The sequence below is a fragment of the Bubalus bubalis genome, chromosome 10 (assembly GCF_019923935.1).
Source record: "Bubalus bubalis isolate 160015118507 breed Murrah chromosome 10, NDDB_SH_1, whole genome shotgun sequence".
Classification (NCBI taxonomy): Eukaryota; Metazoa; Chordata; class Mammalia; order Artiodactyla; family Bovidae; genus Bubalus; species Bubalus bubalis.
In genome coordinates this window covers 67404157-67415891 of record NC_059166.1, presented here as the reverse complement: position 1 = coordinate 67415891, position 11735 = coordinate 67404157, and the positions used below count along the sequence as shown (strand labels likewise).

General features: G+C 39.7%; 1 long non-coding RNA gene across 3 annotated transcripts in view; it reads left to right on the top strand.

Annotated features, from left to right (window-relative positions):
- Positions 1-11735, top strand: part of LOC102400054 — a 286205-nt gene that overhangs the window by 93319 nt on the left and 181151 nt on the right. The window lies entirely within an intron of this gene.

Here is an 11735-nt window from a genome sequence, read left to right as displayed (position 1 = left end):
GAATTTGCAGAAGATGCAACTTCAATCCCTGGGTTGGGAAGATCCCCTGGAGAAGGAAATGGCAACTTACTCCAGTATTCTTGCCTGGAAAAATCCCATGGACAGAGGAGCCTGGCAGGCTACAGTCCTTGGGTTCCCGAAGAGTCAGACATGGTTTAGCAACTAAACAACAACAAAACTAGTTCTATAGGGGACTTATAGTGATTTTTATTTTCTTCTCTAAAATTAAGATGGTACATTTTCTTGCTTTGATGTTTTGTAGAACTTTTTTCAAGGATCAAATGTTAAGGCTCACAAAAACCCTTTGTAAACAGCAAGGCTTTAGCAGAATGTCAAATATCAAATCTTTTAAAATGGAGCCCTTTTTTAATGTCTAGGCAGAGAAATTTAATTACTAGTGACAACTGATTGTTGCTGTTGTTGTTTTTAAATTTGGTACAGGAAGACGTGACAGAACAGGGCCTTAACATACATTGAATAAATAAGCATTATTATCATCCCTTTGCAAATAAGAAAACTGAGGTTCAAAGAGATCAACTTGCTCAAGGTTCTTCCATGGTTAAAACTTTGCCTTGTCTACAGAGCAAATTGTCTACTTGAGAAACTGAGTGTTAGAAATGAGTGTGCAAGGGTAGCATGAGGATACTTGAATAGGGGATGCAAGACAGTTTAGAGCTCAGCTGAGGGCCACTTGGTTTGCTCCCTACTTTTCTTTGTATCACCATCCCTGGGCACCACATCCATTTAGAGTCTCAAAGGGTCAAGGCAGTCCAAACTCTTTAACACGGCTGGAATCACACATCCCAGATTATTATTGAGGTGTTTGCATAGATTTCAGTTTATTTACAGTGTCTGTACTGAAATTTATCTTTGGAAGTTGCAGTCAAATAATGTTTCTTAAGTCTCTCAATGGACTAGACTGGTAGTAAATGCTGGGTAGGACGTCCATGATATAGCCACTAATCTCCAAAAGCCTTTTTTCTAGATATGGGCACAAGACATATCCTCAGCAGATAATTCCCAGCAATATATAGGTAGTGCTTTAGGATACATAGAATATTATGCTCCAGGATACAGACGGAGTTGAGAGCATGAGGGGGATTCTGCTGGTAGCTGGAATCTCACTTGGGCTTTGAATTGGAAGAAAACAGGGAAGATGTATCTCCTGATATGGAATGTGAAGGGATTAGGAGTATGTGTTCTCTGCTTGAAGAACCTGAGGAGGCGCATGTGGTTGGAGATGTGTCTATCGTGTGGTGGTTAAGCACAGGGTTGAAGGAGACTACCTACATCTTAATGGCCACCAGTGACTGTCTTTGAGGTTCTGAATATCTTTAGTTTATTCATCTCCTATGGGCATGGGTATACACACACATACTTTCTCATCTGTGAAGTAATGGCAATGATAGTGTTTATCTCCCAGTGTTATAGTGAGGATTCAGGGAAACAGGTCATGAAAGCACTTAGCACGCTGCCTGATACAAAGCAAACACTGATGAAATGATAGCTGTTTTCATTACTTGGATGCCAAAGTAAAGCAGAATTTTGCTTGGCTTCTGTCCATCACCTTCCAAACTTATTTGCATTTGTAACCATGAGAAAGCTAGGGCTGCCATGACAAGATAACGTAGACTAGGTGACTTAAACAACAGAAATTGATTTTCTTACAGTTTTAGACCCTAGAAGCTCAGGATCAAGATACCGGCAGGTTTAGTTCCCCTGAGGCCCTCCCTTGGCGTGTAGATCGTCATCTGCTCACTGTGTCCTCGGTCCTCGCAGGGTCTTTTCTCTCTACATAAACCTAGTGGCTCTCCCTCTTCTTACAAGGTCACTTGTCCGATTGAATTAGGGTCCACTCGTATGACCTCATTTAACCTTAATTTCCTTATTAAAGGCCCTTTCTCCAAAGACAGCCACATTCTGAGGTCCTAGGGGTTAAAGCTTCAGCACACAAATTTGGAGGGGGGCGGGGACAAAATTCAGGGCCTCGTGTTACCGTTCCTACCTCTCTGCTTTCATAGTGTTATGTTTTCTTGTCAAGGTTAATCCTTCTACATGGCCTGCATCCCATCAGGTATTGCCTCCTTCTTTTCCAGTGGCTTGATATTTGGGGCTTCATATCTCCTTTTGCCATTCATTCATTTATTTACTTATTTTTTTAAAAAGATGGATAACTATAAATCTTTCTGGCTTGCATATATACTATTTACTTCCTCCTTAGTTAAATTGAGAAAATGTTCTTTGTTTTAAGATTTTTATACCGGGCAGGTTAGGTAGTAGCAAGCGACATACTAGGTGTGTGCGGATGTGCATGTATGTATGTGTAGGTGGGTGCATTTGGCAGTTAGCATGACAATTTGGAAATCCTAATTCATATTTGAACAAACAATTTAAAAAATGCTTGCTCTTCAATTTAAAAAAGTATCAAAAATGGGAAACTCATCTAAAGAAAAAAGCAATCATTAAAATATAAATGCTGGGGAAGATTGCTTGTCTGTATTCAAAAGGCAGATCATTGCTTTTAAATAGAACAGAAAAGGGTAATGAATATTTCAAAGGGAATGTCAAATAAATGGGCACAAATGTATAATTTACAGCTCCAACATGGAAGAACAATTTAGAGTTTTCCTAGCAACAGGCGCTCTGATGAACTGTCAAGGGTGCAGAGATGCTGAGGCCTCTGCTCTCTCAGCTCCCCTCCAATCTCACTGAATTCCTGCTATTTCAGACACGCTGTAGACATGGTGTTAACTTAAATGGTACCCAGGGAAAAAAAAAGCGCATGCTGTGTATGGAGAAAAGCCCAAGTTCTTCCTCTTTTTATGAGCTGCCAAATCTTGCTGCTGGTGTTTATATTAAGAGAGAAATGTGATATTAATATTTAGCTCACTCTGCAGAAATATGCATTTAAATGGGGGCAATTTCAGCATGCAAGCTCCAGAGGAAGATCTCTGTCTCTGTCTCTCTCTCTCTCTCACACACACGCACACACACACATGCACGGAGAATGTTTTCTGGCTCCCGTGGCTAAGAACTTTCAGTTAAATGTGGAGCATAACACATGGCCAGCAGAAGGAGGGGACCCAGCAGAATGACAGTGATTACAGCCGCAGGGTAGCCCCGGCATGCAGGAGAGCTCTGTGAACCCTGCTGGAGATGGAGGTCCCACATCCACAGCTGCAACATCAAAGAATCCTGGTGACCTAGATTCAGCTATAGATCGGGGACTGCTTTGGCCTGCGTGGCCACCACTAGGCCAGCAACCTGCTCGCAGTTTCACGGGGTTGCCTGGCAAACAGCGCTGACCCATTTCACCATGACAACTCAGGCTGCTCTGCTAAAGGCCAGTGCACAGGGTAACACTTGCTGCTGGCATTTTAAAGATTTCAAAATTAAGTTTACTCAGAGTTTTTGAAAAACACATTTAGAAAACCCAACCAAAACTGACATTCTTTGATGGTGGTGGGAGAGATGCAGAAATGTGAGAAAGTTGTGGTTAGTCTTTTCTATGTTCTAAACTGTCGACAAATCTATCCATTTTATGTTTTACTCAGCCAATAGCATTGTAATAAATAAGTCTCCAACCAAAGTGAATTGATAAACAGAGAATAAGTAGGTGAAAAAGCTAAGGGGTTAACTTCCAGGGGCATATATATCCTGGTCTGTTAAAATAGAGTATATAGAAACTAATAATTTAAAATCTCCTGATAAATACATGGAGGTATTTAAATGTGGATTTATTATAGCTTTAGCTCAATCTTGAACTGCACGGAATTGAGTTTCATTGGAGAACTAAAATAGTATGCCCCACAGGGGGGAAAAAATGGGTCTGTGCTTTGGTAAATTCCATTTAGTAAGTGCAATTTAGGAAAATCATGGCCTGGTTTGTGCATGTGATTGCATTGAAACGCAACCTCTGCTTTTTTTTTTTTTTTTTTTGACAAAAACCATAGCACAAAATTGAAAGCATTTTCAGGTCTTTATATTGAAATCCATGCACCATTCTCAGCACTGCTTTTTTGGTTGTTGTTAAAATTAGCTCAGGAGATTAAACCTCAGAACTTTCTCAGTGATCTTGGTTGTTCCCTATGCGGAGAAAACAAAATCAAAACAGGCCAAAGAATTGTTTCATATGATGCAGAGTCTATTCCCAGTGACTGATCCTATCCATGAGCCATGTAGGTTTTAACTTGAGGATGATAGTCATACAAAGTCTTAACTTTCAAGGCGGGGAAGGGGAAGGGGAGCCATAGCTTCGCATTGGAGAATCAATCCAATATCATTTGTGGAGACATGGAATAAAACTATAGAGTATCTTTGTAAAATAAATGAGCCATTCACTCCCTTCATAACAAAGATGTTAAGAACTTTTCCTCATTCTCTCTTACTCAGAATTTTCCTTCAATGCTTAAAAAGGTTTCCTTTTCCCTTGTAAGATTTCAGTCTACTTTCCAGATCCCTACTATCTCAGAGTCATCCAGGAGCAGTCTCCATCCTGTGTGAAAGAATTGACTTCTTATTGGAAAAGCATCTAACCGTTTACAATCATGCCACACTTTATCCCAGGGTCCCCTGTCATCCAAGGGTTTGTTAAGTTAACTGAGCATCTAATACATTGTTGCAAACTAGATGAGAAATTAGAAAGCAAATTCTGTTTGAGGACAATAGTGGCTGTGGAATCAATCATTCAACTTTCAAGGACAATTAAAGATGAAAATTAATTATCCAAAATACCAGAAAGATATTAATAGTCCCTCATGGGCAAAAATGGAGTTGTAAGTAGGATAATCATACATTATAGCTTGCCTGTCATCCTGATAGAATTAGAAATGGTGGCCTTTTTGTATCCTCATTTGAATGATAAATTACATGGTCTTCCCAATAATTTTTCAGTGCTTCCTTCAGTGTATTTCTACAGTTTAGTTTGCTGTCTTTTGTTGTTGTTGTTTAGCTGCTAAGTCATGTCCGACTCTTTGTGACCCCATGAACTGTACACCAGGCTCCTCTGTCTTTGGGATTTGTCAGACAAAGAATACTGGAGTGGGTTGCCATTTCCTTCTCCAGAAGATCTTTCTGACCCTGGGATCAAACCTGCATTTCCTGCATTGCAGGTGGATTTTTTACCACTAAGCCACTAGGGAAGACTTCCTGTCTACAACTATGATTTTATCGGGAAGAGTGTTATCTTTAAAGCCTAAGGTCACCACCTCTTGGCAGAAGTTCCATCCACTTTCAAATGATACATTTGGTCATGATCTTGTATCCAAGAATGACCATAACCTCCACTGAGAAGTCAGAAGGTTCAAATTAGTGTCTTGCTCTCTATAAGATAATTCTCTATATACCCTATTCTCCTCAATTACATGCATCCATTTAACCTTCCCCACCTTCAGGGCTCTTGCTCATCTCTCCTGTTCCTTTTCCAAGGCCTTACGTTCTCAGATTCTCCACTAGCACCCATCTGCAAATAATTGATAAGACCTTTGAAAGTTTGCTTTTTGGAGGGGAGGGTTAGTTGAAATTGTAAAAGGAGGAAAGACTTGAAAGACAGACAGAAAGCTTCCTTGGTGGAATTTTGGCATTACTCCTTAAAATCAAACTGCTCAGACAGCTTCTCGTTTCCTTTTACATCTAAGTCATCAAAGTCAGTGAAGCCAATAGACAGGTGGTCAGCAGGACTCCCCAGTGTAAATGATCTGAAACATTTAGGTAGAAAACAGCCTTATCCTATAAAATATTTTCATTTCTTGGGCTATGAAGGCATGTTATCAATTCAGTTCAGTTGCTCAGTTGTGTCCAACTCTTTGTGACCCCATGAACTGCAGCACGCCAGGCCTCCCTGTCCATCACCTACTCCCAGAGTCCACCCAAACCCATGTCCATTGTGTCAGTGATGCTATCCAACCATCTCATCCTCCTTTGTCCCCTTCTCCTCCTGCCCTCACTCTTTCCCAGCATCAGGGTCTTTTCAAATGAGTCAGCTTTTCACATGAGGTGGCCAAAGGACTGGAGTTTCAGCTTCAACATCAGTCCTTCCAATGAACACCCAGGACTGATCTCCTTTAGGATGGACTGGTTGGATCTCCTTGCCAAGGGACTCTCAAGAGTCTTCTCCAACACCACAGTTCAAAAGTATCAATTCTTCGGCACTCAGCTTTCTTTATAGTCCAACTCTCACATCCATACGTGACTGCTGGAAAAACCATAGCCTTGACTAGACAGACCTTTGTTGGCAAAGTAATGTCTCTGCTTTTTTAATATGCTATCTAGATTGGTCATAACTTTCCTTCCAAGGAGTAAACATCTTTTAATTTCATGGCTGCAATCACCATCTGCAGTGATTTTGGAGCCCCAAAAAATAAAGTCTGACATTGTTTTCACTGTTTCCCCATCTATTTCCCTGAAGTGATGGCACTGGATGCCATGATCTTCGTTTTCTGAATGTTGAGCTTTAAGCCAACTTTTTCACTCTCCTCTTTCACTTTCATAAAGATGCTTTTTAGTTCCTCTTCACTTTCTGCCATAAGGGTGGTGTCATCTGCATATCTGAGGTTATTGATATTTCTCCCGGCAGTCTTGATTCCAGCTTGTGCTTCTTCCAGCCCAGCGTTTCTCATGATGTACTCTGCATATAAGTTAAACAAGCATGGTGACAATATACAGCCTTGACGTGCTCCTTTTCCTATTTGGAACCAGTCTGTTGTTCCATGTTATATGTTTCTGAAAACGGCATTTATGAGAAAGCAAACATAGATCCAGAATGTGTTTATCATTTCATACTTGGAAGACAAGAAATTTGAGATCAGTGTAATGTAATGCCAGGATTTTTGATATAAAAGAACAATGTATGCATGCCATATTTAAGTTACTTCCTTAAATTGGCATACAGCTAGCAATCTAATTGTGTAGTAATTACTTTTTATTGTGTGAGGGGAAAAGTCTTATAATATAAATACGTTCTGGTGAATCGTTTCCCATAGAACAATTTTAGAAAAATATAGGGTAGAGTATTTCATTAGATCACTCAAAATCCTTCTAATGTCTGTGATATTATTTCCCTTCCACCTTTCACTCGCTTATTTATTAGCTTTTATGGTTTCCCTTGCCTCAAGGTATTTAAGAACTAGTGAAAACATTATCTTTGCAAACGCTTTCAGACATCCAGCTCGGTATTTCTGCACAGTGTTAATGAAATGCATTATCTAGACATGCACTGTCTTGTAGACTGAGTCATCATTGTGAATTGACCGTGGGTTCATTTATGCTTTAACTACAAGCATCATTTAATGATGCAAATGACCAGTCCATTTCTGAAATACTGGAGCATCCATTAATGGTAAAGATTCATTTGCCCTGACTGGCAAAAACTATGGTATTAGGTTGAGAATATTTTATTCCTAATGCAAGTAGGATACATATGAGGATTTGGTCCTGGTATCATCTTCCCCTTGGAATTTTTATAAGAAATGGCTTATAGCATGATTTGTTCACAGTCTGTGTTAGTTATCTTATTGACAGAATGATTTTCCATTCTTTTAAAAAAAATCATGGTCCTTCTTGTTTTTTTCCTTCAATCTCTATTTTTATCAATATTATTAATTCAGTTACTCAGCGAGCACCCAATCAGTAACATCATTCTCTTTCAACATGACATTGTTCCAGATATTGTGCCATGCAAGATATGACTTCTGCCCTCCTCTGGGTTGCAGTCTGGTGGGAGGGTTAATACTTACACAGGTAGTATTCCTGGCAGTGATGAAGGGCTATATGAATACATGATGAAGACTGTATGCTCCAGAAATATGATATAGAAGGTATTCTGGCTGTAGCGGAAATAACATTTCAAGATAAAGTGTGTAGACTTCCTTTTGGTAGTCTGGGCTAAGTGCTGGGCTAAGAAGCCACAGTATAAGTAACAATATGGGCACTAGAAGGGCATTCTGTGATCAGAAAAGAGTCTTTAAAAAGTTGCATTTAGAGCTCAACCTTGAGTAATAGAGCTGGAAACTGGAAGAATAGATGGGAGCCAGATATTAAGGCTAAGTGGTTTGGTCTAAATTCTAGGCAGTGAAGAGAGAGTGAGATTTTAAGTAGGAGCTTGGTGACTTCTCTGTGCTTTAAAAGGATGATTAAGGGCATTTTGCAGGATGAACCACAGGAGGGAAGAAGGTCAGTTGGGAAATTATTGTAACACTCAAGGTGTGATGTGATAAGAGTTGGAAAGGAGGTAGTAGCAATATGAATAAAAGGAGAAGATATGGAATGTGAGACTGTTATTTTATTTCCCTGGGGAATTGAGTTTGTGTTGATTAGTAAAGCAATAAAATCAGTTATGTTTCTGCTAAGACTTCAAAAAATGTACAACTTATTTTGCCCATGATTTACTTATGAAACGAATTCAGTGATTTAAAAAACTTTAATCAAATGATAGGTAGTGATTATCATCTTAAATCCAATATGCTTCCTTTTGCAACCTTCCACTCTCCATGCTCTGCAAGAGCACGGGCGCATTATGCACAGTCCCTGTTCAACCTTCCCCCATCACTCTGAGACTGATGAAGCATTTCTGTTTGCAGATAGAGAAACTACAGCACAGAAATTTTAAGTATACAGGGAGGCACAAAGGCAATATTCCCACTAAACCAATTTTCTTTAGCATGAGACAGATCAGGATGGCTTTAAGTGGCAGTTAGTTAATAGTGAAATAATTTGAGCAGGTCAAATTTTTGATGAAATGTCTAATGGGGGATAATTAAGGTTAAGTATATATGGAGGACCGGAGAAGGCAATGGCACCTCACTCCAGCACTCTTGCCTGGAAAATCCCATGGATGGAGGAGCCTGGTAGGCTGCAGTCCATGGGGTCGCTAAGAGTTGGACACAACTGAGCGACTTCACTTTCACTTTTTCACTTTCATGCATTGGAGAAGGAAATGGCAACCCACTCCAGTGTTCTTGCCTGGAGAATCCCAGGGGCAGGAGAGCCTGGTGGGTTGACGTCTATGGGGTCACACAGAGTCGGACACGACTGAAGTGACTTAGCAGCAGCAGCATATATGGAGGATTGGGATCTGTCTTCTAACAAGGAACTGTCCTTAATTGCTAAGGCTGGCATGAATAATTTAGGATGTTTAGGACAATGACATTGGATTGTTGTCTTCAGTCCTCTGGAATAATTTTTATCTTCTTAGTCAAATTTACACACCAAAAAAAGGCTTGTTAATACTTGACATTGCACTGAGTAGGTTCCAGTCGACTAGCTGCCTACATGGGACTAGGCTATGTAGGGATTATCCTTGACTCATCAATGGGAGAAGACAATCATGAAATCAGATAGAACATAAGCTGTAGTTGAATGCAAATTTTGAAAGCATTACTGAATATACATCCCAGTAAATTACACTAGGAAGCAATGATTTAAATGAACCAATTACTATAGAAATACACTGGTTATACATTGTGTATTTGTGTATATAAATACATACTGGGTATATAAAAGTTCTGATTTTGCATATGTATATGATGAAGTAGGAACAGGGAGAGAGAAGGAAAAGGAGAGATTTTACCCAAAAGTGGAATTTTCTGAGTATTTATGCTTAAACTATCTTTTCCTTAAACTACTTAAAGATCTATCCTTCACTGTTTGAAATAGATCTCATCCTTTTAAGGTTTTATTTTATTGTTCATTTTTATTTGTACAGAGTTGCCCATTAAGCTTGTATTCTACTGTGCTATGACTTTTATCCCAAATGACAGAATTACTGGACTTTGAAAGCTGACATGGGGGAAGAAGAAAAAAAAAGGAAATGTTTATACTCCTCATTTTGACATGGCTCCTTCAGAAATCTGATACTAAATATCTTCCTGCATCTGGGGGAGGGAAGAAAGAGGCCATACAGGCATTCTGTATATAATGTTGAAATAAAACCCTCTATTGTCCACCAAGACAATAGAACTAGTCTATAATAATGTAGTACAAGTAGAGCAGAAACTACACAAACCAGCAATGCAATCTTTGTTCCGGTGTAATCTTCCATATCAACCATCGACAATCCCCAGAGGTAAGAGAAAGGCCTTTCTCCTATTTCCCATACATAACTCACCACCCCTTCTCTCTCTCTCCTTGCTGTGTAGGAAGCAGTGTAATAAGGCTCCCTTTGGGGATGGCTAAACATGTTTGACAACATAGGAACTGTCCTAAATAATGGCCAAAGTCTCCGACTAAGCCCAAATGCTTTGTATGGATAAACAAAGTAGTTAGCTTCATTGTCTGTTTCAAAGTCTGCAGGTGTTTCCTTTGGTGGGAAGAGAAGTAGAAATACTGAGAAGTATGATGATCCAGGGGTGCTCACAATCAAAGGGCTTCTTGGGAAGATAGCATTTCAACTTTTATCTAGAAAGACAATATCTTTCTATAGGAGTATGAGACGAAGACACAAACATGCCTAAAACAAAATATCCAAGAACGTCGGGAGGAAGGCAGAGCACTGAATACATTGAGGCCGACACAGAATCAACTGTTCCCTAGCAGTTCACTGCTCCCTGGCCTCCGCGAGGTAGAGGTACTGGGCGGCTACCGTACGAATGAAGATTAGTGTGCTGCCCTCCGCGTGGAGCTTTCATTCATAGTGGGCATTCGACCCAAACACACAGACAGGTATCAGATAAATTGTTGTTACTGTTCAGTCACTCAGTCACGTTAGACTCTTTTGTGACCCCATGGACTGTAGCTCGCCAGGCTCCTCTATCCAAGGGATTTCTTAGGCAAGAATACTGGAGCATGTCGCCATTTCCTACTCCAGGGTATCTTCCTGGCTCAAAGATCAAACCCATGTCTCTTACATCTCCTGCATTGGCAGGAGGATTCTTTACCACCTGAGCCACCAGGGAAGCCCCGTCAGATAAATATCTCCCAGAATTTTTCCTGAGCCTAGCCACATTTGAGCCCCTAAAATTGCTTGAGTTTGTCTGTAATTAGTCTTGCTGAAACCCATGACTTCAAGTTATATGCTAGAGTCAAAAACAATTAATTCCCAAAACATGTCATGCCTTTTTACAACCATAAAATTAACCTTTTGTTTAAGAGAAAATTCAATCTGTTAAAAATGTTTTATGACTGAGAGAAACTAGTCTGTAAAGATAAGACCGTTAAGAATTGTGAAAGCAGTCACAAGAGGACGATTGCATATTCAAAAAAAATTGAAAGGAGTTTGGAAGAAGCTTGTTTATGCTGTTATCTTTGCTTTATTGGAGAACAAAAGGGATAGAAAGGCTCACAAAGTTCATAATCTCTTGACATCCTACCCTCCTCATTCTGGGAAAGACTGGTCCCACATCTTTTAAGGGCAGTTTTCATTTTGGTACATGTCTCAACGGTCTGTCACATAGAGACGTTCAATACTCCATAAAAGGTGGAGGGGATATACTAGTGAATAAAAACAAGGACCCTGATCTCATAAACTTTATAATCAATAGTGAAGACATACAATATATACATATATATTTACATATATATATATATTTTTTTTTTTTTTGAGGAGAAGAATGTTGCAAAATCCAGGGTATATGGAGATATTTATGGAATTGTTAAATTGTTGAGTGGCTGTTTTACATAGAGCTATCAGGGAAAGCCTCTTTAGCCAAGGGACATTTAGCTGAAACCTGAATGATATGAGGGAACATGCTAGGTAGATATCTGGGAACAGTGGCTCTAGACAGAATGAACAGCAGATGCAA